The 25,735-nt window shown below is 41.7% G+C and overlaps 1 pseudogene; it reads right to left on the minus strand.

Moving 5' to 3' along the window:
* Positions 1-8,602: 8,602 nt before the first annotated feature.
* Positions 8,603-12,120, minus strand: LOC137503283 (zinc finger protein 83 pseudogene; annotated as a pseudogene).
* Positions 12,121-25,735: the final 13,615 nt, after the last annotated feature.

The following is a 25,735-nucleotide window of genomic DNA, read 5'->3' on the forward strand; positions in this document are numbered from 1 at the left end:
TCATTTGATACAAATTCAGCATCCCTTGGTCTCGCCCCCACCCACAGAGATCTGTGTGTTTGGTCCGCGAGAGCTATATTATTTCGCTCATGTCGACCGGCAAGCCAGGTAAGACCCCATACACGCCACCTGGGATGCAGCACGTGGGAGTAACACCTCTCCCCATGCTACGACAGCGTAGCAGGTTCGTGGATAATCTGCTGTTATCTGATGTCATCTACCTCACCCTGCCTTACCGCTCTTACAACTGCCAATGGCTTCCATACAGAAAAGCCGCATACGATGACTAGACTATAATTCTTCTCAACGTAAAATTTTGAAGTCTGTTGTTGAGGTTTACCATTTTTCACGAGCTGACGGGCAATCTGTTTAGCTGTTACATTCTCATGACCCTCTCTAGCTGCTGGGTTACAGCTCAGACGTTTAACAAACCCCCAGCCTTTCAGGCTACCCTTCCTTAGATCAGTCTTCCCCATAGCTCCTGTCATTAGATATAGCTTTTAAGAAATCTTCCCCAGCTTGGACGGTATCGGATCTCAAATGATCGTTGTCAAAGAGATCACGATAGTTTCTCAATATTTCAATAGTTTTTGTATATAGTGTTCACCGTCAGCGAATTGAGATACGAGAAAAATTTCACGATATTTACATAATCATCACATGATTAAGGAAATGGCTCTATATTCAGAATGTTCTCCTGCAGTGAAATATTACATTCCCCCCAATCAGCCTTCTTAAAATGTCATCATCTTCGTAAAGGAACTCAGATTCTAACGATTTTAAGGTATGATGTATTGAACTAAGACGAGACCACAGAACTAGTTGCAAATAGAGGATTGTGGGGGTGTTTAGTAAATTCACGTAGGGTCGCAGACTGAACGCTGAGAGGCATAAAAGTCTGTAATGAAGATGTATGTATGAAAAGGAACTGTCTGTGGTCAGATTGCAGCATATATCTGGCATATAACAGGACGATGAGGGATTGCTTGCCCCACTGATTTCGCTGAAAACCGAGATATGTGTTTGCTTACGCAGATACTGTAATATAACATCTGGATAATATCCATCCTCCATCTCGCACTATTGAATGATACTGGAAGTTTGTTATCATGCTGTAGAATTAGATTGCACGAATCTGTCCATTCTACGCTAGCCTCTCCTCTTTCGTCGATACCTGGGTAGCCCCATGTTGTATTATGACTGTTGATGTTACCAACCACAAACTTCACATATTGATGCTGGAAGGCTCCACAAGTCTAAATACAGTACCCGGTAGCTTATTAATTAAGATCTACTGTGAGAGTCTCAATGTCATCACGGGAGATGATCTGGATGTTGGATATCACTGAGGGTGTTCAACCACTAAAAGCATGACCTTGATTTTGGGACGGCGAAGATACTAGCCTCGGCCAGTTTCCTGAACGCATATTATTAGAGCGTCGAGTAAATTGCAAGGCTATACATTTTATGTTATTTTTCAGATTCTTAGAATTAAGTGAATAATAGAAATAAAATAATCAAAGTGCAAAATATTATTATGAAAACTTGCGTAAAATAAACCAGTAAACCCATACATACAGAGGACGACGCTGAGCAGAAAATGGGAGCTGATGAGAGTTAAATATAGTCTGTGTTTTCCAGTAACTTCTACAACGTATTCCGGTGTATTTTTCTATGTGTAGGTGTGATTTGACCTTGTAATATTTTAACGGAAGTTTATCACAGTTTCAGCTATTAATTTTTGTGCTGACAAGACACAAGTAGAAATTTACGATACTTGCGTGTGTTAGAAGTGTCACTGTGTTATAGCCGATATTTAGTCATATTTTTCTTCAGAATGGGACGTTAGATTGAGTCATTTCTCATAAAATATGTTCAGACGTAATGCGGAATATGTTTGCAGTATAGCAGTGAAATTTAGAGGATTTGTAAGTATGTTAATTTGTGAGACTTCATGTCCACAGACGTAGAATCAGTTGTGTATGCAAACTGGAAAGTTCTGGTCAATTTCTAATTCGTAAATGTCAGTAATTACAATATTTATTTATTTATTTATTTGGCGTGTGGCTACATCACGAAAACAAATAATATTTACAAGTGTTATCTCATACTAATAACGATAATTGATTTCATCACGCTAATAAGATGAAGACAGGGGAGAATTCGATTTTAATCTATCTCAGCAGTATAACTAAACCTGAGGTTGCCTCAAGACATTTTCTGGCAAGCTAGTTAAGCATAAAATTCATATCAAATGCTCCGCCTTCACAAAAGGTCTCATTATTTTATCCAACAATAGGCCGGAATGAATTCAGTCCTGGGAAAACTTCATGAAATTGCGTCTAAAACGAATCTAAGACTCATATTAGAAAACCCAATACATGGAAGAATCTATTCGATAATTACACAAACAAAATCTGGTAACTCTGTTTAGCAAAATTACTCAAGTAAATAATTTCAAATGCCTGGGGAAGTCATCCAACCATCTGCATTAAATAATGAAGCAAACAGAGAGAGATTTCCATATTACAAATAGGCCACAGAATCACATGGAAAAGGTACGAGAAAAAATCAGTATCCTGGAACCTTATATTAAAACATTATAACACCGTAATTAAGCCTCAAATATTACACACGGCAGAAACCTTGATCAGTGCAGAAGGATCATTATCTAAAATGATCGAAAAACAAGAAAGAGAAGTCCTCAGGGAAAACGTGGCCTAGTATGCATAGGAGTGTGGTTGAATAGGAGGTCTCCGGAATTATATCACCATACTGAGGAAATGATTGTAGATTGATTGCCATACTCAAAGAATAGATGATGAAAGACTCACTAAAAAGATATTTAATAATGCTTCCTCACTAAATGTCAGAATAACTGGATAATCGAAATTGAAAAGGACCTTCAAGAAATCAACATACCAGATGAAATTATATGGGACACGCCTAGCTTTAGAACGTTGGTGAACAAATAACATTTTGCCGAAAACCCAAGATGAGAACACAGTTACACAGAAGGAAGAACAGATGATAAACACAGAGAGGGAAGAAACTCTGGCAGAAGAAAGCACAACCATCTGCAAAATCATAATTAATGGAATGAGTAATAGTTACCATTTACGTGGTATGCTTTTTTTTGAAGGGTCAGTCTGTGATACATTTATCAGGAGGTGATAGCTCGGGTTCGGTCTATTGAGGTTTTGGGTCTATGTTGAAGTCAGTGTCATATGCGTCTGGAGTATTGTATCTCCTAGTGAAGTGAGAGAGTCCCGGGCATGACATTAAACTGCGTCTACCGAGTGACCACCGGTATAAGTGGTCCCCCTCTACCAAATGCCAACGGCCTCCCCGGAGGGCGGACGAGCAGGTAGAGGTCCAGGACACCCTCTTGTCCTTGGGGTGGGAAACTGCCCCTAAAGGCGGAAGAGCCACTGGATGGCCAACGGCATAGGATCAGGAAGGCAAGGGGAAACCACCTGATTATCATCCCATGAGCGCATCATGCAGAGTCAAGAAATGAATATTGGTATGCTGCGCGACCCGAGTAGCGATCGGCGTCAGTTTGGGTCCGGGCCGAACGATGTGAAATGTGCGACCGGACGTGCAGAGGTGAACGATCAGGCCTCGCACGGTAAATCTGCTACTGATCGACCAAATGCAGACCAACTTCGTAAAGGTAAAGCAATAGCCACATGGAATGTGAGAGGGTTACTTCAGACGGGAAAACTTCGCATTGTAGAAAGAGAACTAAAGAAACACCAAATAGACATTTGTGGACTGTCAGAAACTCACTGGAAAGGATGTGGGCATTTTGAAACAGATGACCATGTAATATACATCGCCGGGGCAAATGATACAGGTCAGAATGGCGTCGCGTTTCTTGTTGATAAGCGGATATCCCAATATGTTGAGGAATACAGACCTATTAATGGAAGAATACTGACCCTCACTCTCAACACTAAACCATATAAACTACACCTGATCCAGGTATATCTACCCACCACCGCTGCAGACGACCAAGAAATCGAAGACTTCTATACAGACATGGAAAATACAATAGCATCACTTAAACCAAAAGGTATTACCATCATACTGGGAGACTTCAATGCAAAAGTAGGAACCACCTCGATGGACAACCACTTGCGAGAAACTATAGGACAGTATGGCCTAGGTGCTCGTAATGAGCGAGGCAACCGGTTGATACAGTTTGCAAGCGAAAACAATCTTTCCATTATGAATACCATGTTTAAACACCACAAACGCCGTCTCTTTACGTGGACCTCTCCGAATGGGCATGTTAAGAACCAAATTGATTACATCATTGTCGATAAAAGATGGAGAACCTCCTTCCGTAATGTGAAAACAAAACCTAGTGCCGAATGCGGATCGGATCATCGTTTACTCTGGGCCTACCTTAGAATCAAACTGAGCAAACCAGTTGTCAAAATAAACTCGAAAAAGTTAGCGGCCCCTGAGCCAGTTGCTTTCCAAGAAACACTACGAAGCACTGGGCCACCTGACCTAGAGGGAAATTGTGACATGGCTTGGAAGAGAATTGAAGAATGGATCACAGACGCAGCGAGCAAGGTCCCAAAGATGAACACTATAGTGAAGCGACAACACTGGATGACTGATGAAACTTTGGCACTAGTTGAAATGAGACTTAACATCCGGCTCACAGTTACAGATCCAGAACAACAAGGACGACTAATGAAAAAGCTGAACAGTGATATCAAACATGCTTGTAGAAGAGACAAGAATGAACACATTAAGAAACTGTGTGCAGAACTAGAGGCGCATGCGACCAAAAATCACAGCACAGAACTGTACAACAAGGTAAAATACTTAGCACGAGAGTTTATGCCTAAGACTCAGATTATTAAAGATGACCAAGGGAATATCATCACAAATGCAGCGGGCATCGCCAAAGTATGGAGAGAATACTGCATCAAGCTGTTCACTGATGACCCACAACCAATGCCTGATCACCAGAACCCAACAGACTTTGAACCAATGATCCTTAGAGAAGAAGTGGAACATGCAATAAAAAAGCTCCGGAACCGGAAAGCACCGGGCCAAGATGGAATTACTGCTGAAATCCTAAAGAACATGGGTGACCTAGGTGTCGACATCCTACACAAGTTATGTCAGAAGATATGGACATCTGGAAATTGGCCGGACCAGTGGTGCCACTCCGTCTTCGTACCACTGTTCAAGAAAGGTTCTCCACTTGACTGTGCAAATTATCGAACGATAGCCCTCATCTCCCATGCAAGTAAAATCATGCTCATGGTGCTGAATGAGAGGCTGAAGACCTTCTTACTTCCACAAATCTCAGAGGAACAAACCGGGTTTGTTCCAGGCAAAGGAACTCGTGAGCAGATTTTAAACATCCGGCAACTCATAGAGAAGACAAGGGAATATAATATCAAGATGTTCCTGTGCTTCGTGGACTACAAGAAAGCCTTCGACAAGGTAAAATGGTCAGAGCTCTGGGCTATACTCACTGAGATGGGGACGCTAAGACATTTAGTGTACCTGATCCAACAATTGTACTCTTCGAACACTGCGACAGTAAGAGTTAATGGCGACCTCTCGGACGTCTTTTCTACTTGTGCTGGTGTGCGACAAGGTTGCATTCTTTCCCCCCTCTATTTTAATGTATACAGTGAGTATATTATGAGGGAGATTCTCGAGGACTGGAGTGACGGCATCACAATTGGTGGCAGGAAAATTAACAACCTCAGATATGCAGATGACACCGTGATTATTGCAACAGATGATCATGAATTAGAAACTATCATGCGGAGGCTAGACGAGCGAAGCAGAGAATATGGTCTTGAAATCAACAATAAAAAGACCAAAGTGATGATTGTAGACCGTTTTAATAACAGACCTGCCATAACAAGAATTGTGGATTATGAGGTTGTCAGTCGCTTCGAGTATCTAGGATCTATTGTCACAAATACTGGAGACTGTGAACCTGAGATCCGCAAGCGCATTGCAATTGCGAGAAATTCAACAGCAAAACTTACTCGCATATGGAAGGACACCTCCATCACTTCCAAGAAAAAGCTCATCCTCATGCGAACTCTGATCTTCCCTATCGCGACCTATGCAGCAGAAACTTGGACGATGAAGACGGCGGATCGCCGCAGGATTGATGCTCTAGAAATGTGGTGCTACAGCAGATTACTGCGAATACCATGGACAGCACACCGTACTAAAGAATCTATCCTGCAACAGCTTGGCATCAGAACAAGACTGTCGACCCTTATCAACCAAAAACAACTCGGATATTTTGGTCATATTGCCAGAAGACAGGAGGCAATGGAAATACTTATCATAGAGGGAAAAGTCGAAGGCCGAAGACCTAGAGGACGTGCCCCGTTACGATGGATGGACCAGATCAAGAACTTAACCAGGATGAGCTTACAGCAAGCAAGTCACCATGCCGAAAGCCGAGACTCCTGGAGGAAGATCACCAAAAGGATTGTCGCGTGATGCCACTACACCCTTACGAAGGGTTGGACTAAGAGAGAGAGAGTGAAGTGAGAAACTTCGTAACTGTCCATAACTGTCGGTGGTAGATAAGTTCTATTTGTCCATGTAGTTATGAAACAATGCGACTCAGTTTGTGAGACATGCTCCTAGTAGATACTCGAGAGGTAACAGTGTAGATAATGCCAAGGTTTCTTTGTGAAAATGCTCGAGGGAAAATCAGGACAGAGTGTTTTGAAATATGGTAAGGTCCATTGTTTGAACACTGAACAGGATCCTATATCCAGAGGGATTCTTTGTTCATCCAATAACTCCATTAGTACCAGTGAAATGCATATCAAATTCCACAGGTCTCATTAGACTTGAAATCATTCGTGATGGCAATAATGTTGATTGATAAATTCTGAAAATACAAGGAGTTGGATGACGATTTGTGCTGTAGTAAATGACCATCCATGGCGAGATTGGTTTGCTCACTTGTAAGCCAGTGGAGAGCTGCAGGTATAAACCTGTTTGACGAGATAACAGGTGTTCACATTTATATGAGGTGGAACCTCTTTGGAAATAGAAGGCCGTGTTACAACATTATTGTTGTTAAAATAAATGTCAAAAACATATCAGATACAAGGCTTTTCCGGGGTTTGCTGTATTTACCAGCGTTTCGTCTTAGGTCTGACACTAGAGCGGGATGTGTCAGACCCTACCCACTGACGCTGGGGTGTATGCAAGTGAACTTCTCAGAAGCCCTTATAAGAGGCACAATCTGATAACTGCATACGGGAGGTAAATCTCCACAATGGAAGTATAAATGGAGAGTAATTTGAATTTCAATTCTACTGCATTAGCAAATGATAGAGTGGATTCTCAGTAACATTCCCGAACACTTGACTATGTATTCTAGTTTCGATAACACAGTCATAGTTCGTATTGTCACTGAGCATTTAAATAATTACTTTGGTGTCAGAAGGTTGTCCTTAGATATTAAGATTTGCATTTCTTGATATATTCGTAGTGCAGCTAGGTATTATAACTGTCGATGGCGTGTCCTTCAGTGGAAAGCAGGATGGTGGTTGAAGTGCATGGAAGGGATACTTGGGATTGCTCGGCCATGCTAGGATCGTGAAATTATGTAGCTAGCCAACTGCTCCTAGATGAGAGGTGAGTATTGTAGTTTGACACAAAGAGTCGGTACCACACGGTATTCCATAAGATGTAGTAGCACCCTGCCATTAGTCCATGTGCTACTCATGATTTATGGCCATGTTGTTCATAAAGGAGTTGTAATATTTTGTGTTTATATTTTAGAAGGACTATATAAGTGGCTGTAGTTGAATTCCGTGACCTATAACATGTGAGGGTTACACACGAGTCGAGTTTATTTTGGGGTTTGACTGAAGGTTACAACTAAATGTTAACAGGATTCCTTTTCACAGGTTTACGTGAATTTATTCCAATCACTGACTTCAACCTGTTGTTTTGGTTCATGAAACATCATTCATTTAAAACAAATAACACTATTTTATGTTGTGTAATTTTGCTATTATTCACTGGCACTTGAAGTCCACTTGTTTTTGAGGGTCACTTTGGTCATCAAGCACGTTCAATTAATTTCAACGAGAGGTCACTTTGGTCATCAGGCACGTTTCCTCAACCTTGAACATTAATATAGTGAGTGACCATGATAGCTCAGTGATATACATTCGAGGTTACTCAGATTCCATTGAGTGTCCAGGTATCTCGTCCTATGCTGATGGACAGTTAAGGGATGGACTAAATTAAAAAGTGTGGAAAACACTTCCTGATATTTGACAATCGAGAAATCGGAAGCATAACGCACAGTTGTTTATGGAGCTGAGCAGGTTGAATCTCATGTTGTTTTCTAGCGAACCATAAACTGGTTTTCTGTAAATAGCCCTTCAGGCTTTTTTTGTGGTGGATATTAATCTTAACCCGATATCGTCCAGCCGCAGCGTTATATTAATGTCGCTGACTGCATATTTGTAACCACACCCGCCATCATATTTCATTGTCTTTTATTGAAGAACCATCGTCAGATTATGTAAGCTTTGAATTTATGTAGGCCTTCCTTGATACCAAATAGTCATGTTTGGAAGTGACGAAGAGCCAATAAGACCCCCTGAGACACAAGAGTCAACAACTCATGCTGACGACCTGGAACAGGCAAACATCAGTTTGACATGAGGAAAAGGGTTCAGTACTCAGTATGTCTCTTTAACACATGCAACGTTGGATATAACTACTTTTTAGTGACTTTCCTTGTGGCTCCATTAGAGAAAAGAGAGAAGCCAATTCTCTGCCACCAGGTAAACAAAAATGGAGAAAAGTATACTGCAGCTGTCGACATACGGGTCCCTACTTAAAGACGCCCCTCGAGAATTACGTGTTCTTCATTAATATCTACAGGCACTGAGGTAGATCTTTCAATTTGCATTCAGAACCGGCTAACAGACTAAAATTTATCGTACAAGTGCTGAGGGAGCATGTACAGCTTTGAGCTACTGGTCTATTCATAAATAAAGGAACACACGACATGTAGGAAGGGGCAGCACTGGTGTGCTCCGGTTTCAGCAACAACTTCCTAAATTGCGCCCTGTTATGACTTAATTCGGCACTTACTTATTCCCCTGAATTGTTTATTCAAAAGCTCAAATACTTCTTTCCTGCGCTTCTAGCCTTTTACCACTTTTCTTTGCCATATGATTCTTCTATGTTCATCCGGATTACTTCTTTTCCTCGCATCTGGACGGCTCCCCAATTATTTTTAATGAGGACACTTCCACTTTAGTCCGAAAACAAAAAGGGTCGTCTATGGTTGAGAAAAAAGTGGTAATTCATGAAATATCCTTTGCTCTTTTCGCACACGGACCTGGCATTATGTTACCAGAAGATATTCTCACAGAGAGAATGACACAAGGGGATGGACCGCTCTCTGGTCTACATTATGAAGTATGCAGAAAAGGTGCCGTTCTAGCTGAAGACTTATTACTTCTCTGTTGTGTGCGATCGCATGTGCCTCGCTACATCTCCGGAATTGGAGAAGGTCTTGTGGAACTCCGGACACTTCTGAAGTAGTTAGTGGGACGTTAAGCAAAATAACAGTATAAAATCACGTGCGGCTTAATCACGACGTGACGTAACGCTCGTAAGCCATCTCGCCCGTGTGAACCGACAGCGTGTTGCTACGTGTGAACAATTTGCCAAGAAACACGGAGCAGTCCGGCATCTCTCCAGTGTGGTTTACATGTGTGTGGTTAACTTACATGATTCTCCGAACATTTTATCGCACTACTGGGCACACGTGTGTGTTCTGATATGAAATGTCAGAGTGACTTTCTTGGCTGAATATTTGCCACAGACATTACACCAGTATAGCTTGTCGCCTGTGAGTCCGCGTGAAAACTGGTAGGTCACTTTTCTGGATAAGGGAATTGCAACAGATACTGCGGCAGTGTGCCTTACGCCCGTGTGAGTTCGCATATGACGTGCTAGGTGGGATTTCATGCTGAAAACCCTGCATCAGACATTGCACGAGATTAGCTTCTTTGCTGTGTGAGTCAGCATATGAACTACTAGGCTGACTTTGATTCTGAAGAATATGCCACAGATATTGCAGCAGTATGGCTTCAAGCCTAGGTGAGTCCGCACGTGAACTCCTAAGTCGCGTTTCTTGATGAATGATTAGCCGAGCACATTGCAGTAGTGTGGCTTATCGCCTGTGTAGATACGCATATGACCGGTTAGATGCACTTTCTGGCTGAAGGAATTCCCACAGACGTTGCAGCAGTATGGCTTCTCATCTCTGTGTCCGTATGTGAATTGCTTGGTAAGCTTTCTTGCAGGACTTACTACAGACATTGCAGATGTATGGTTTCTGGCCTGTGTGAAACCGCATATAAGTTAAAGCGCCCTTCTCGATGAATGATTTTCCACAGACTTTCCAGCAGTATGGCTTAGCATCTGTGTGAGTAAGATTGTCAGTTGTCAGGTGGACTTCTTGGCTGAAAGATCTCCCACAGACGTTATAACAGTACGGCTTCTCATCTGTGTGTGTCCGCACGTGAATAGCTAGGACGTAATTACTGCTGAATAACTTGCCACAGACATTGAACCAGTATGCCTTCACGTCTGTGTGTATCCGCACGTGAATAGCTAGGACGGATTTACTGCTGAATAACTTGCCACAGACATTGCAACAGTTTGGCTTCTCGTCCGGGTGAGAACGCATTTGAACAGCAAGGTAGTCTTTCCTGCGGAATGATTCACCACGGATATTGCAGCTATACGGTTTCTGCATCCGCGTATGATAAATTAGAGTGCCTTCGTGGATGAATGATTTCCCACAGACGGTGCGGCAATATGGGTTCTCCCCTGTATGAGACAGCATGTGCTAAAATAGACCTCATTTCTGGATGAAAGATTTGCCAGACATTTTAGATGATATTTCCGGCGGAAGGATTTTCCACAAACGTTGCAGCAAAACGGCCTATCGCCTGTGTGTATGCGCATGTGACCTGCTAGGAAATCTTTCCGAGTGAAGGATTTTCCACAAACGTTGCAACAATATGGCTTAACACCTGAGTGAGTATGCATGTGAACAGCATGGTAGGCTTTCATCCTGAAGGATTCACCACAGATATTGCACCTATATGGTTTCTCGCCAGTATGGGTCCGAATATGATAAATTAGAGAGCTTTTCTGGATGAATGATTTCCCACAAACGCTGCAAAAATATGGTTTTTCTCCTGTGTGAGACAGCATATGGGAAGATAGACTGCATTTCTGGATGAACGATTTGCCACAGACATGGCAAAAGTGTCGCTTATCGCCCGTGTGAATACGCATGTGACCTTCTAGATAACTTTTCAGTCTGAACGATTTTCCACAAACGTTGCAGCAAAACGGCTTATCACCCGTGTGAATACGCCTGTGACCTGCTAGAATATCTTTCCGGCTGAAGGATTTTCCGCAAACGTTGCAGCAGTAGGGCTTATCGCCTGAGTGGATAATCATATGACCTACTACATGATTTTTCTGGCTGAAGGACTTACCACAAATGTTACAGCAGAACGGCTTGTGGCCTGTGTGAATACGCATGTGACATGCTAGATAACTTTTCCGGTTGTAGGATTTTCCGCAAACGTTGCAACAGTATGGCTTTTCACCTGTATGGATAATCATATGACCTGCTAGATAATATTTCCGGCTGAAGGATTTTCCACAAACGTTACAACAATATGGCTTATCGTCTGTGTGAATACGCATGTGACCTGCTAGATGACTTTTCAGTCTGAACGATTTTCCACAAGCGTTGCAGCAGTTTGGCTTATCGCCAGTGTGAATACGCCTGTGACCCGCTAGATGATCTTTCCGGCTGAAGGATTTTCCGCAAACGTTGCAGCAGAATGGCTTATCGTTTGAGTGGATAATCATATGACCAGCTACATGATTTCTCTGGCTGAAGGATTTTCCACAAATGTTACAGCAGTATGGCTTATCGCCTGTGTGAATACGCATGTGACATGATAGATAATTTTTCCGGCTGTAGGTTTCTCCGCATATGTCGCAACAGTATGGCTTATCACCTGTGTGAACACGCATGTGACATGCTAGATAATTTTTCCGGCTGTAGGATTTTCCGCATATGTCGCAACAGTATGGCTTATCGCCTGTGTGAATACACGTGCGACAACCTAGATGATTTTTCCGGCCGAAGGATTTTCCGCAAATGTTGCAATAGTATGGCTTCTCGCCCGTGTGAGATTGGATAAGGTCTGAACATTTCCTGAACTTTTCGTGACATCCTGAGAATTCGTTAATAATCCCACCTGTATGCAATTGCGTGTCCTCGGGCAGCATATTCCTCTGTGTAAAGCATTTGTAAGAAAATCCGCACTCTAGGAGCGGGTGGATCCTGAGGTGTTCTGACAAGCTGCCTCGGCTACCAAACACCTTTCCGCAGTGATCGCACTTGGATGGACGATCATGCTTGTCTCTCTTCAGATGTCGCAAGAGGCCCAACTTCCCAGCCAGGACTTTACTGCACACACTACACCTAAAACTAGGTGATCCGCCATCCGGAGGTTGATGATCTCTATAGCTCACCTCAGGTCTCGATCTGCAGTGACAAATTAAAAGCATGTGACCAATAGTTCAACAGCCAACTCCACTACAACTCTCACACAAGGAATTTGCTACTGGACATTCCAATCACTGATATCCAGTGCAGAGAGCTCATTACTCATAAACATTAAATTCCGGAGAGTAAACATCATCTGAGGTCAAATTCAGAGTGTACTGTTAAATTTCAAAAGCTCTCACATGTTACGAGAATGTGCTGCGTCTTTTCTTAATCACGATATCACGCGCAAGAAACTTGTCACGATTTAGAAAGGTACGAGTTAAGAGACAACCTCATTTAAAGAATGCATGAGAAGTGGTCCAGCAAAAAAGGAGAAATACAAACTCTTGAATCCAGCACACATTATTCTATTGAAATCCGTAGTCTGTTCTCCTACATAAAGGACGGCATATGCTTTAGTGTTTTGATCTTGTTGAACCACTCTGCGCTTTGTGGCAAGATAGTAATAATTTTTGTAAAGGACCTTGTTGTTGAGATTGTTTGATAGAATGTCAGTGTTGTGGATATTAATAAATTTGAGAACATCATTTGCGACAGTCAGTAAGATCTGCTGAACCATGGCTAATCATTTATGAATGTTATTTTGTCACACAAATATACATATTGTATTTGTACATTGTTATCATCTCACTATAGCATTTTATTACATCACTGTGTCGCTTATCCGAAATATGTAGCTTTGATGTGCAATGAAACAGAGCCAACCTTCATATAGGACAGTAGGTTTATACAAGGACGTTCATAATTACTTCCATGTACTACATCAGTCTACGTCTTAATTGCTGTATTTAACACAAGCCCGCAACACGGAAACCACTAATCCTGATGAAATCCTGAAAAAGCCGAAATATAACAAGTATACGACGGTTCTCTCCCTAGCATTGATACTGTCTTTTCTCCTCCAGATACTGCTGTTATAGACATTATGAACGCCACACAGAGTATGACTTTGGTGGTAGCGTTTTATTACAATGTTCTAATAATCTGAATTTGAAACCAAACGCAACCTATCATCACCTAGAGTATTCTTACAAGTATTACTTTAACAATACGGTTAGAAAGAGCATGAAAATCAAGGCTTGAGCCAAAATTCGAGATGACAAGACGTTGAACTGCATCGTACTGGACATTGCTGCTATGTAAAGGAAGGAATGATATTCCTCTTATTTCAAAAGATCGCGGGCAACGTGATTATTTTTAGTGGATTGATAACATAGTCAGATAGCATCCAAATCTGTGCCTGTCTCCCCACCGCAGAGTAGTTCTACATATTCTAGAAAAGAACGGCGAGAAATACAAATTTCTTGGTTAAAGGTGAGATCCGCTTACAACTCGCAATGGGAAAATCGATCACGCAGGCTAAAATATATCGTAACATTAACTGGTACTTTCCAGTTCATGCTGTATGAACTGAATTCACATGGCCCAGTCGAATGCATGACTGGTTCACAAGCAAAGTAATGGGAGGCTCGACCACGCATTGTTACTGCACTCATAGGAGAAAATAATTGGACAAATTAAAGGGGGACATTGATTCCAGATATGACAGACTAAACCTCTTGTTCATCTCACAAGATATTGATGTTGACACCACTAGACAACAGGGGGCAGAAAATACGACACTGGATTGTATGTCATGCGTTCTGTGGCATATGACGCCAAGCAAAAGTGCAAAAGTCTGTAAAAGTTCTTCTTTACGTGATTACATGATTCTTGTGGTAAGTGATTTATCAGGTTCACAATTAGTTTTCAGTAAAATAATGTTTCATTTTGCATTGATAAATATTCTCCACGAACCAGCTATATTGCTATAACACGTGGCGCATTCCAGGTGACGGATACGGGTTCCCCACTGGCCTGCAGATGAACTTGAGCAAAATATAATAGCTCTCGCGTACCACACACATACAAGGTTTTTAATGGCAACTTTGGCGGGGATGGAGACGTTCAGTATGGAGCAGATGGCAGAAGAGGTACCCTAAATTTCTGGAAGTTAATGCAGAAAAGAGCGTAGCGTTTCTTCTCTAGAGGAGTGGCTGCAAAAAGTGTCTGATCCCCATGTCCGGAGCTGCGTTACTACCTTCTGCCATAAACTCTAAAATGCTTCAAGACAAGCCGGCCGTAAAATAATCCCGTCACATCATTACAGAAATATGTCTCATGGTATCGGAGCCAAGGTTAGTGCAGCCTCTGGAAGGGACGCGCGTTGGCAGGGCCCAGTCAGCATGAAAAGTATGCAAGGGTTACAGTCGCACGGGCTGTGACGGCGAACAAAGCGAGTACCCCCATTCGGTATCCCATCATTGAATTATGCCTGCATGAAGTAGCAAATAAGCCACTGCACTAGAGAGAAGGCTTGTAGGCGTAAGTGAGGTGCGGGAAAAAAGATGGAGTGGAGAAAAGTCATGGGAAAAGGGGTGTGGTTACTAACTGATGTACAACAGAAGCCGAAGAACAGCTCATGATGTTGACAATGTCGTATCAGCAAAATTTGACGGTTCAGTCTCCGAGGTATAAAAGTTTGACACTCGCTTCATGTAACTCGTCCGCATTGGGGAGAGAAGGAAATTCTAATTTTTCAGCACAACGCTCCACAAACTGACGTGCGAACGGAAACCAAAGATGCGTTCTGGGCACTGCCTGACAAGAAGCCCGCTGAATATCTCATCGCTGCCGATGATCTGAATGGACGTGTCGGACGGAGGAAAGAACAAACAGTCCATGGCATTCATGGACATGGAGAAAAGAACGACGATGACCTACAAATTCGCGATTATGCAGAAACTGACCATCGCAAACACACGGTTCAGAAAGAGTGATATTCATCTAGTCAGCACTACAGTGGCTCCCATCCAATTCGCATTGACTACATCCTTATGAGAGGATGAAATCTCAAAGAAGTTCGAGAGATAACAGTTGTCCCTTATTAAATTCTTGCGATGAAACAACGACCAGTCATCTAAGCTGCGGATAAAGTCACCAAGAGCCCAATACTTCACATGAAATATACAAATTGGGATCAAATGGTGGCCCCTGAAGAAGGAGACTAACGTTGTTGCTGAAGTTACAGAGCCAAAAATCACCATAGGTGAAGTGAGCCGGACTAAACTGAAAGACGCCGTTCGCTCTATTCTGGAACAATTAAGTAGGGCGACGACAACGACGGATTAACCATGACATATGGCTAAGGAATGAAGATGTTAAATATGCAGTACGGTTGAAGAAGCAGCTGTAACACGAGTTCATACTCGTTGGGATGCCTACAAAGCAGCCACTAGTAAGGTGAAGGAGGTCTTTGCCGTAACAAAAGCAAACCGGTAGGCAGGTCCTTATGTGAAACTTGACATGCGTGAATACGAGCGGAATTTTTTAACGGCTAGTCAAATCGTTCCATCGTAAAACGGCACAATTCCAACGTTTTTACGGCATCAATGAGGAAACAGACGATTTGCCACTGGACTGGCGTGAAGCGCGAGTACACTGGCGGAACTATTTTGACTAAATTTCAATCATGGAATTTCCGTATCTACCAATCCTCATCACCTCCGTTGTTGAAGGTCCAATGTAGGAAAATGACGTCACTAAAGTTCAGGCTATGGTGAAGGAAACGAAACCAGGAAAAGCCATCTCTCACGATTATCTTCCGGCAGAGTTTTGTTTCCCTAAATGGGGATGTGCAACAGTGTGGCTAAAGCAAGCTTTTCAACCAGATCATCAAAGAAGGTCAAAAACAAACAGAATGGCGACGGAGTATCCATTCAGAAATAAGGCAAGCCCTGCCGATTTTTCTAATCATGGCCCGATCATACTTCTCAGCCACGTAATGAGACCTTAGAACAAATCTTCGACAAAAGGATTAGCGATTTAGCCAAACATACAACAAGCCAAGCTGGATTTGTGCAAAACTGTGGCGCAATAGGAGAAACCCACGCTGCCGGGCTGTTACTTGAGAGACACTGTGAAAAGTATAAGAGTCTTCATCACAAATTTCTGGACCCTGAGAAGGCCTTCCATCGGGTACTTCATGACCTAATCAGTTAGCCCTATAAGTACATGGCATTCCAGAGCACCTTTCTGAGAGGGTATAATTGCTCTACAAAGAACAAATGAGTTGTGTTCAAGCTGCCGCAGTAGCGTCTGATGACTTCCGCATTACTGTAGGAGTCCATCACGGCCCCGCTTCATCACCACTGCTGTTCATTCTTGTGTCGGACACAATTACCACAAACCTGCACAGTCCAATACCATGGACACTTCTCTAAGCAAATGATATCATTTTGGCTGAAGAGAATAAGCTTGATCTGCAGCGTAAAACAGAAGACTGGAACAATCGACTAGCGCAATAAGCCCCGCACCTCAACAAGAACAAGACAGAATACATTGCATTACATCGTTGCATGTTGACGTTGAAGATATAGCACGAGTAGGGATATTTAAGTATATTGGCTCCACAGTCTATGATGAAGGCCGACTTAGTGATGAAGTCAACTTAAGGATATAGTAGTAGTAGTAGTAGTAGTAGTATTTATTAATGAACAAAACAGGCTTCCAGCCCAGATACATGTTCACAAAGCAATAGTAAAATAATAATAATAATAATAATAATAATAATAATAATAATAATAATAATAATAATAATAATAATAATAACAGTAAATATAATAATAATATTAAATAAGAATCTACCTACAAATAAACCAGTCTAGCCCTACCCTGACCTTGCCTACATCACATGAGCGTCACAACAGATAGTTCTGCAAAAGGAAAGAGAAACCGCTGACCTTATGCTACAGCAGATTCCACTTCAGTCCTTGTATACACATTTGCTTACTTCGCAATCCTTGTTCTTTAACATACCTAACCTGGATTTAAAGCACACCAAATGACAACAATCGCATACTGACTTGCAATCTCGCAATCGGTAAGGCCTCAACCCTTCCACATACCATATTATTTACATACTCAATTACTTCGCAATCTGCATGCCCATCGCTGTCACCCGGTCATACTTCACCTCCAGGCTCGCATTCTGCATCCTTCACTATGACCACATAACCTACACGTCACTTACTACTGAAAATACCAAACAAACTCAGACCACTGGGTACTGTTATAGAAGACCCCCATAAATATCAAAAACACCCGTCTACATTCCAACATTTACCGCCTTATTCTCTCCAAGCTAGGCTCACAACCATCGCCCTATGTAACCCCTTCTTCCATTTTTCTCACACATGCATTTTTAACCACACGTAAGTACTTGTTCAAATCTCCTCCTTCTTCCCATTCCTTAATAATCCACCTTATAATACACCGCTCATCACCTATTTCTAACATTTTCCGATGTTTAGCACCCAACATACTAAATCTGACCTTACTTGTTACTTCACAATTACCTAATAAGTGAAAATCATTATTCTCTGCCCCACAAAGTATACATAACGAATTGTTTCCACCTTTCAACCAACCTCTATTTCTATGGAGCCCCATTATCCACCATATCAACCCTCTGCTATTTAACCTCTCAACGTATCTAATATTAATCCCCGTTACTTCCTCCACTTTATTAAAAAAACTAAGGGAACTTCTTAATCTACTTTCTGCCAATAATTTCTGCCTACCTAGATCTCTAATCCTCCTTACCAGTACCTTCATCCCTCTTGCATCTCTCTTCGTCCACACCTCTTCCCACATGTACCCCAGGCCTATCATCTTCAAGTATCCCTTAATTTTATCTAGCCAGCCTCCCTTAAACATACTCTTCCGTTGTTGTTCGTACGCGGCCTGTAATACCCTCCCTCCTTCCTGTCTTTTAAAATTCATCCAATATCTAACCATTCTTTTCACACACTCAGATTCCAAATCCTCCCCACACATTAATTCCACCCCTGCATTGGCTGTGCACCTCGGTAGCTCCATCACCATCTTACGGAAATTAGTAATAATTCGTCTTAACTCAACTCTTTTATCATCCAACCCCCAGATTTTCGCTCCATACAATGCCCTCCCGAAAATCACCGATCTTAGGACTAACCTCAGGGTTTTATAATTGATACCCGGATATTTCGCTAGCAAGTTTTTGACTGAGGCTACGGCGGCGCACCCTCTGTTCTTCGCCCTCTTGATATGATCATACCGGGTGTCTTTACCATTAATAATTACTCCTAGATATTCTAACATGCTTACCAGTTCCAACCTTTCTCCCTGTACAACCCATTCCCCGTCATCCCTTCTTCCTTTGTGTGCCTGGGATATTAGCATTTTAGATTTATTCCCATTAATTTTCAGGGCCCATTTATTCGCAAAATCCGACACTGAATTTAAAGCCTTCTGCATCCCGCCTGGGGTTAGAGTCATCAAAATCACATCATCAGCAAAAATCAATCCTGGGACCTCCATTCCATTAATTACCGGCACTGCCCACTTGCTAACTCCATGCCCCTCCAAGATATCATTAATAAATAAAATAAACAAAATTGGCGTTAATTTGCACCCCTGCTTTAAGCCAATCTTGGACTCTAATGGTCTACTCAACCTATCGTCTCCCTTTTTTACACAGAACCTGACTACCCTGTATATCCCCTCTACTGCCCTCATCATCTTTTCCGAAACCCCCAACCTTCCCAGTTTCTCTAAAAGCGCTTCCCTATCCACCTTATCAAACGCCTTTTCAAAATCGATTGCCGCTACATACACCTTCCTTCTTGACAGGCTCCTATATCTTCCAGAACTGTCATCATTATCATTATATTATCCACTGTTCTTTTCTTTCTTCTAAATCCTCCTTGGAAATCAGACAATACTTCATCATTTTCTGCCCATTCACCCAACCTGTTCGCCAACACCCCTGTGTAAATTTTGCTTAAGGAATATAACAGAGATATTCCTTTATAATTATTCAAACCAGTAAATCTTCAAAAAGATACTTATTTGCATATGGGGAATTACTAGGGTGGCAATATACGAATGCTAGATTTATTTTCTTCTCCCTGCTCTCTCCCCCTCCCATATTCAACCTCAACCATATGGTTTCTTTCATATCTGTCTCTATATCCTCCACCATTTCACTGATTTCTTCCCTAATTAATACTATCATCCCTCCTGGTGCATGTCCCTTCGTCCTCTCCTTTCTTCTATATTTATATTTAATCACAAACCCCTTCCATGAGATCTCCCTCCCTGTTTCTAGCCAGGTCTCCAAGAGTGCCACAACATCAAAACTTTCTATTACTTCCCGAACTATCTTATTTCCTAATTTGTTCATTAGTCCCTCAATATTCACACATCCTATTTTCCAATAAACTTATAATTTTCCCTCCCTCCCTTCTAAGTCTCCCCCTCTATTCTTGCTTCTTGTAGTTATCGACCTCTCATCCCTTGTCTCCAATCCTCCTCTTTTAACCAACCTATTCCGTTCCATGTCCTCCGTATCCTCCACCCCTTTACGAACTTTTCCCCAGAGGTCTTTTAAACTCCTACTTCTTCCTTTACTCATAATTGCTTTACCTTCCTGTCGATCAGTCTTCTCGTGTACTTAAGGATATACAAAGCCTGACTGAAGTGGAGAATGACAACAGGCGCCCTTCCGAACTTTGACGAAGGACAACCTCTAAACTAAGTTCTACCGAACTGATGTTTGTCCTATCGTTATCCACCCTGTCGTTTTCTACGGCAACGTATGCTGGCCAGCTCTAGAGGTAGAACGTAAATTAAGCATCATGGATACGAAGTTGCTTAGGTGGAAGGCTGGCATAACTAGACTAGATCACATTTCAAATGATGTTATTAGAAAACCTTTTTGCATTGCACCGATCCAGAAGAAAATTGGGGAAAGGCGTGTGCGCTGGTGTGGGCATGTGTTGCGTGCAGAGGACGATATATTGGGAACGTCAGAGTATACACAGAATGTCGGCGAAAAGAGGCGCTAAGGACGAACCAGACAGCATAGACTGATAAAGTGCACAACGGCCTGAAAGTTGGAAGACTACATGGCCCGAGACCGAACTAACTGGAGTCAATGAATACAACACCGGACCCTGCCACCAGGCAGGTCTAACGCTAAAGAAGCAGAATAACAAGAATCAGATTGATGAATATTCAGTAATAAAAATGGGATGCAATGGATATTTTACACATCCTATCATTCAAATTAGTTTATTGTATGTTCAAATTTTCTCCCCTAAAGCCTGTGTCCGATATCTATAAAAACTTAGTTTCACAAAATAGTGTCTGCATGGCTGAACGCTTCTGGACTTCGTGTTTAAGTGAATCCTATAAATGCATTGAAAAGAAAAACATAAAACTCAAGAAAATGAAAAATTGGTATATCTGTGTTAAATGGGAGGGACAGTTTGAATATCCGGTGAAATTCTATGACTACCAACAAGAGGGGAGTCCGTCAGTGTATTCTAGCCTGAATAGAATTTTGCAATTCATATTTGTGCTTACTTACGTCATAGACAGCAGACGATCATATTAATCAGTTTGTTATTTTCACTCCGATCACGTCTCTAAATACGAAGACCATGGAGGAGTGGCAAAAAGTGGTCAGCTCAGGGCCATGTGAGACTCGACGCTCTAAAGCTGGAAAGAAACCACATAACTAAGTGGTTAGTACAGGACCATGTGTCCCTACACAAACGGAAGTAAGCCCCATCACTATTTACCTCAGGATGATGTGTCTCTCCACAAACGGAAGGTAATCTCATCACTAATTGGTAACCTCAGAAATACGTGTATGTCCAAGGCCATCAATTAGGAAAATTTATGAATCTTAAAATCTTTTCTTATGTAATTCAATACCAAACTGGCATGGCGAATATTTTAGACATTTTAAAGGAAATCATTTAAGTTGTGGCATGATATTTGTAGAGTTCTGAAATGAGAGTGAGGAAAAAATAGCGCGTGAGGTGAGATATAAAACAAAGTGGGAAGTAGCAGATAAGGTCCGATAGATTAAATACTTCAGAAGCATCTAAAATCTATGAAGTAAAATGGACTGAGCTACGTTGACAATGGACTGTCCTCTTCCATATATACCAAGGAAAAAGAAGACACATAAAATGCAAGTCGCTTTGCTGGTCTGAGAGTGCCTCGGCACAAAATATGTTTAGAAAGTAGAAAGCTAATCTAGACTCCATCAAGAAATAGAAATATGCATTTTGTGTGTGAAAAGCATTCATAAGCAACATTTTTACTGGTGGTCATAATACAAGATGTTCTCTAGCATAGCTTATTGTGTCCTGTTACACATGAATTAAAAAGAAACAGCAGGATTTAAACCTCAAATAATTGACTATTTGGGCGAACTTCAGTTGTGTGCATGGTCCTACTCTGACTAATAAGAGAGTGTGAGCTGGTACTGGGTAGTTCTGAGGACCGACATGAATATGAATATTTCTCGCCACTAGTTGTGAATGTACAGTAGGAACAAGTCAATGCATCACATAAGAGTCGAGAAGCCTCTAACCACCCACAAAATCAAATAAACCATTCAGAATTCTTGGTTTCCATCACAAGTCTGGTTTGAAGTCAAACCTTAGGCTATGACTAGCCACTGCATGACCTGCCGATACATGGGCTTGGTTAAGAGCACCCAGCCGAGACTCTACAATCATTTCACAGGGATTATCAAAGATCATTTCACACAGTAACCAATAAAGGTGGGACAGCTAGAAATTAATTAGCAATGGCACAACTACACTTCAAAAACACTACTGCATTAAATGTTTAAAAACAGGGTATACACTTGTGCTACTTTGTAAGGTCAGTGACAATAATTTCAATTGTGAAAGAATATTATATCACTACGTTATTTACCTATTATTATTATTATTATTATTATTATTATTATTATTATTATTATTAGAATAGGGCAACAAGTTAGATACATACGTAAAAGAATATAATATTTACAAATATACACAGACAAGAAACATGTTTTACAGCAGAATGCCCAGTTGGGTGATCCACTGTAAGGCTTCATCTATTGGTTCCAAAAAGTCACACGGGCTACCGATGTAGGAACGTCGTGTTCATTCACATACGATATGGGGATCATCTGCCGAGATGCACCACAGTTGCACTCTGGTGATGAGATATACAGTATTTCCACTTATAAAGGGCATCTCTGCATCGTCCATGATTTGTTCTCACCCGATTCAGAGTGGTCCAAATCTTACGCGGTAGATGATGTTCACCAGGAAGATGTTCACCAGAAAAGATGTGTAAGGAACTGTCTGTGGCAACTTTCCAGCGACTTCTCCATTCTTCTAAAGGGTGAAAATTCCCATCAGCCAATGTGACAGCGTCATGCAAAGATGGATGTCGTGACTTGAACCTCGTTATCTTGAGAACAGGAATATCATCCAAAACAAGCAGTTGAGGGTTCATTTCTATCTTCTTGAACTCTCGAATGGGAGCATTTGATCTTCTTAAATCAGGCGGCATTATACCTGACAGAAATGGAAGCCAATAAAGGGGTGTGGACTGGACAGTACCAGATATTAACCGCATGCTAGCATTCAGTTGAGTATCAATTAGTATATGGGCTATCCAGCCAAACTGGTGCACAATACTCAGCACACGAGAAAACCAGTCCCAAAGCAGATCATAAAGTCTTTGCTGATGAACCCCAACTTAAGCCATACAATTTCTGAAGGACAATATTACGTGTTTTCAACTTTTTGGACAGATTCATAAGATGTTGTTTTTAAGATAGTGTGCGATCAAGTGTAATCCCCAAATATTTGAGATAGCTGCTGTGCCGAAGTTCCTGATGACAAAAACGTATGTGAAGTTTAATGCCAGCTTGGCGATTATTCAGGTGAAAACATGACACTTCTGTTTTGTTAGGGTTAGGATTCAGTTGCCATTTCTTGAAGTACGTTTCAAGTGAAATCAGGTCTCTTTGTAGCACTTCTTCTGTCACACTAAGGTCTCGATGTTGAGTGGCTAGTGTTATGATTTAAGCATAAAAAAGTTTCGTGATGATGTTTCTGGGAGATCGGAGATATACAAATTGAACAGTAGGGGAGACAGTACCGACCTTGAGATAATCCATCTTTGAGCTTCCTTTCTCTACTCATACTATTTGCCATACACACTCAAAATCTTCTGTCATTGAGCATATTGCTTATAACCTGCATGATGGTCCTACAGGTTACAATTCGGAGAAGCTTGTAAATTAATCCTTCCCCCCAGACTGCGTCAAATGCTGCTGTAAGATCAATGAATGCAGCTGAGGTATTGGGTTGTTTCTGGAAACCTGCTTCCATGTGGAATGTCAGTGAAAGCACTTGACTGCAGCAGCTGCGATTGGACCTGAATCCAGCTTGATCAACTGGAATACGCTGAACAATAGTTGCACTGGTTCTATTGTGGATTAGCCTCTCAAAAAGAAGGGCAATTGGTCTATAACTGCTTGGGGCATTGGCAGGCTTACCTGGTTTCAGGATGGAAATGATTTTCGTTCGTTTGAATTCTGCCAGGAGTTGTCTGTTCTCTAGAAGGTCGGTAAAAAACCTTGCCAGCAACCTTCTAGCATTCTTCCCTAAATGAATGCGAAATTCTGGATGAATGTCATCGAAACCTGGAGCTTTATTTGGTTTAACGTTTTTGAGAGCAGCATTGATGTCTTGCACCGTAAGCGGTTGTGAATTTGATTTCAGAGTTTGGAGCTGGCGCCGTATGTATTTGGTATGTTTCTTATCTGATGGAGTTGGGAAGTTGTGACGATGTGAGATGCTACTTCGTCCGGAGTAACTCCAGGCTGTTGCTTCACCAAAGGTGTCCTTCCTCCAAGTTTTCTGAGGAGACCCTAAGTTCTTCTACTGGAATGAGTTAAGTCGATATTCTCCACTGTTTCAATTCACCGTTCTCTCCGGGTAGTATCCATGCTGAAAAGAAGTTCATCAGCTATGTCTTCATCATCAGTCTGCAGATATTCGTTATAGAGCGCATCAGTCTCAACATTTCAACCAGGGATGTATTCTTTTTCATGGCCTCCAGGCATACTCTTCTTAGCCGCCATCATAATTGCACCTACGAAACGATAGTAATTGTTGTGCTTGGTAGCAATCCACCGAACGCATTTATCCAGTTCAGTGGTGAATGTTGACCAATTTGCTTTTCTGAAGTTCCACCGAGCATGTGGTATTGACCGTACAACAGGAATTTTCATGCCAATATCCACTATAACGGGGCCATGTTGACTGTGGGGAAAATGTCTTAACACTTTACGACTGGTATGTAAGGGCTGTCCTCCCACATTGCAGCTAACAAAACACAGGTCAAGATTGGAATCCCTATTCCATGCAGCTGATTGGAAAGTACCCAGATCTATTGGGTCACAAATCAGATGGAGATTGTTCATCTCTGTCCATTCTATGAGTTTCGTCCCACATTCACTTTTATTCGAGTACTTCCATAGTTCGTGATGGCTGTTGAAGTCGCCTATATAAACTGCAGGGTGTTGAGCATTAGGTAGTACTGTACTTGGCCACTGTGCGTTTGGGGGTTTATAAATGTTAAAAATACTAACATCTGCCTCTCACACAGCAACACAATGGATGTCTTCGTCTTCGTTTTGAAAGAGCAGTGAGGCATCTTGGATATTATTATGAACATAAGTAGCTATACCATGTGCACTGTGATATGTTGCACCAAGAGCTGTTTAACCATTAATGCGGCCCCTTTTCCGAAACTCTTCTTCATTGGCTGTATGGGTTTCATGTATACCCACAACATCTATATTATTATTCAGGATAACTTTGGATAGGTAGTCACATTTTGCTCTGCTGTTGCTTTCTACGTTAAGATGGAAGACATGGATGAAAGGTCCAATGTTTCTTGTCTGGTAGCTCTGAGAAGAGCCATTTCCATGAAATAACTTTGTCATTGTTGGGAGATCTTTAAAAAGACAGGACCAGCAGCCACAATTATTGCTTTCTTAGTAGCACCCAGGGGTCACGTGTAGGGCACTTTGAGGTTAAACCTACGGACGTGAAGCAATAATGTACCCCCTATTTATCTAATTTTATGAGATAATAAATTCACTTACCTAAAGAATTCTGA

This window comes from Anabrus simplex, chromosome X (assembly GCF_040414725.1).
Source record: "Anabrus simplex isolate iqAnaSimp1 chromosome X, ASM4041472v1, whole genome shotgun sequence".
NCBI classification, from domain to species: domain Eukaryota; kingdom Metazoa; phylum Arthropoda; class Insecta; order Orthoptera; family Tettigoniidae; genus Anabrus; species Anabrus simplex.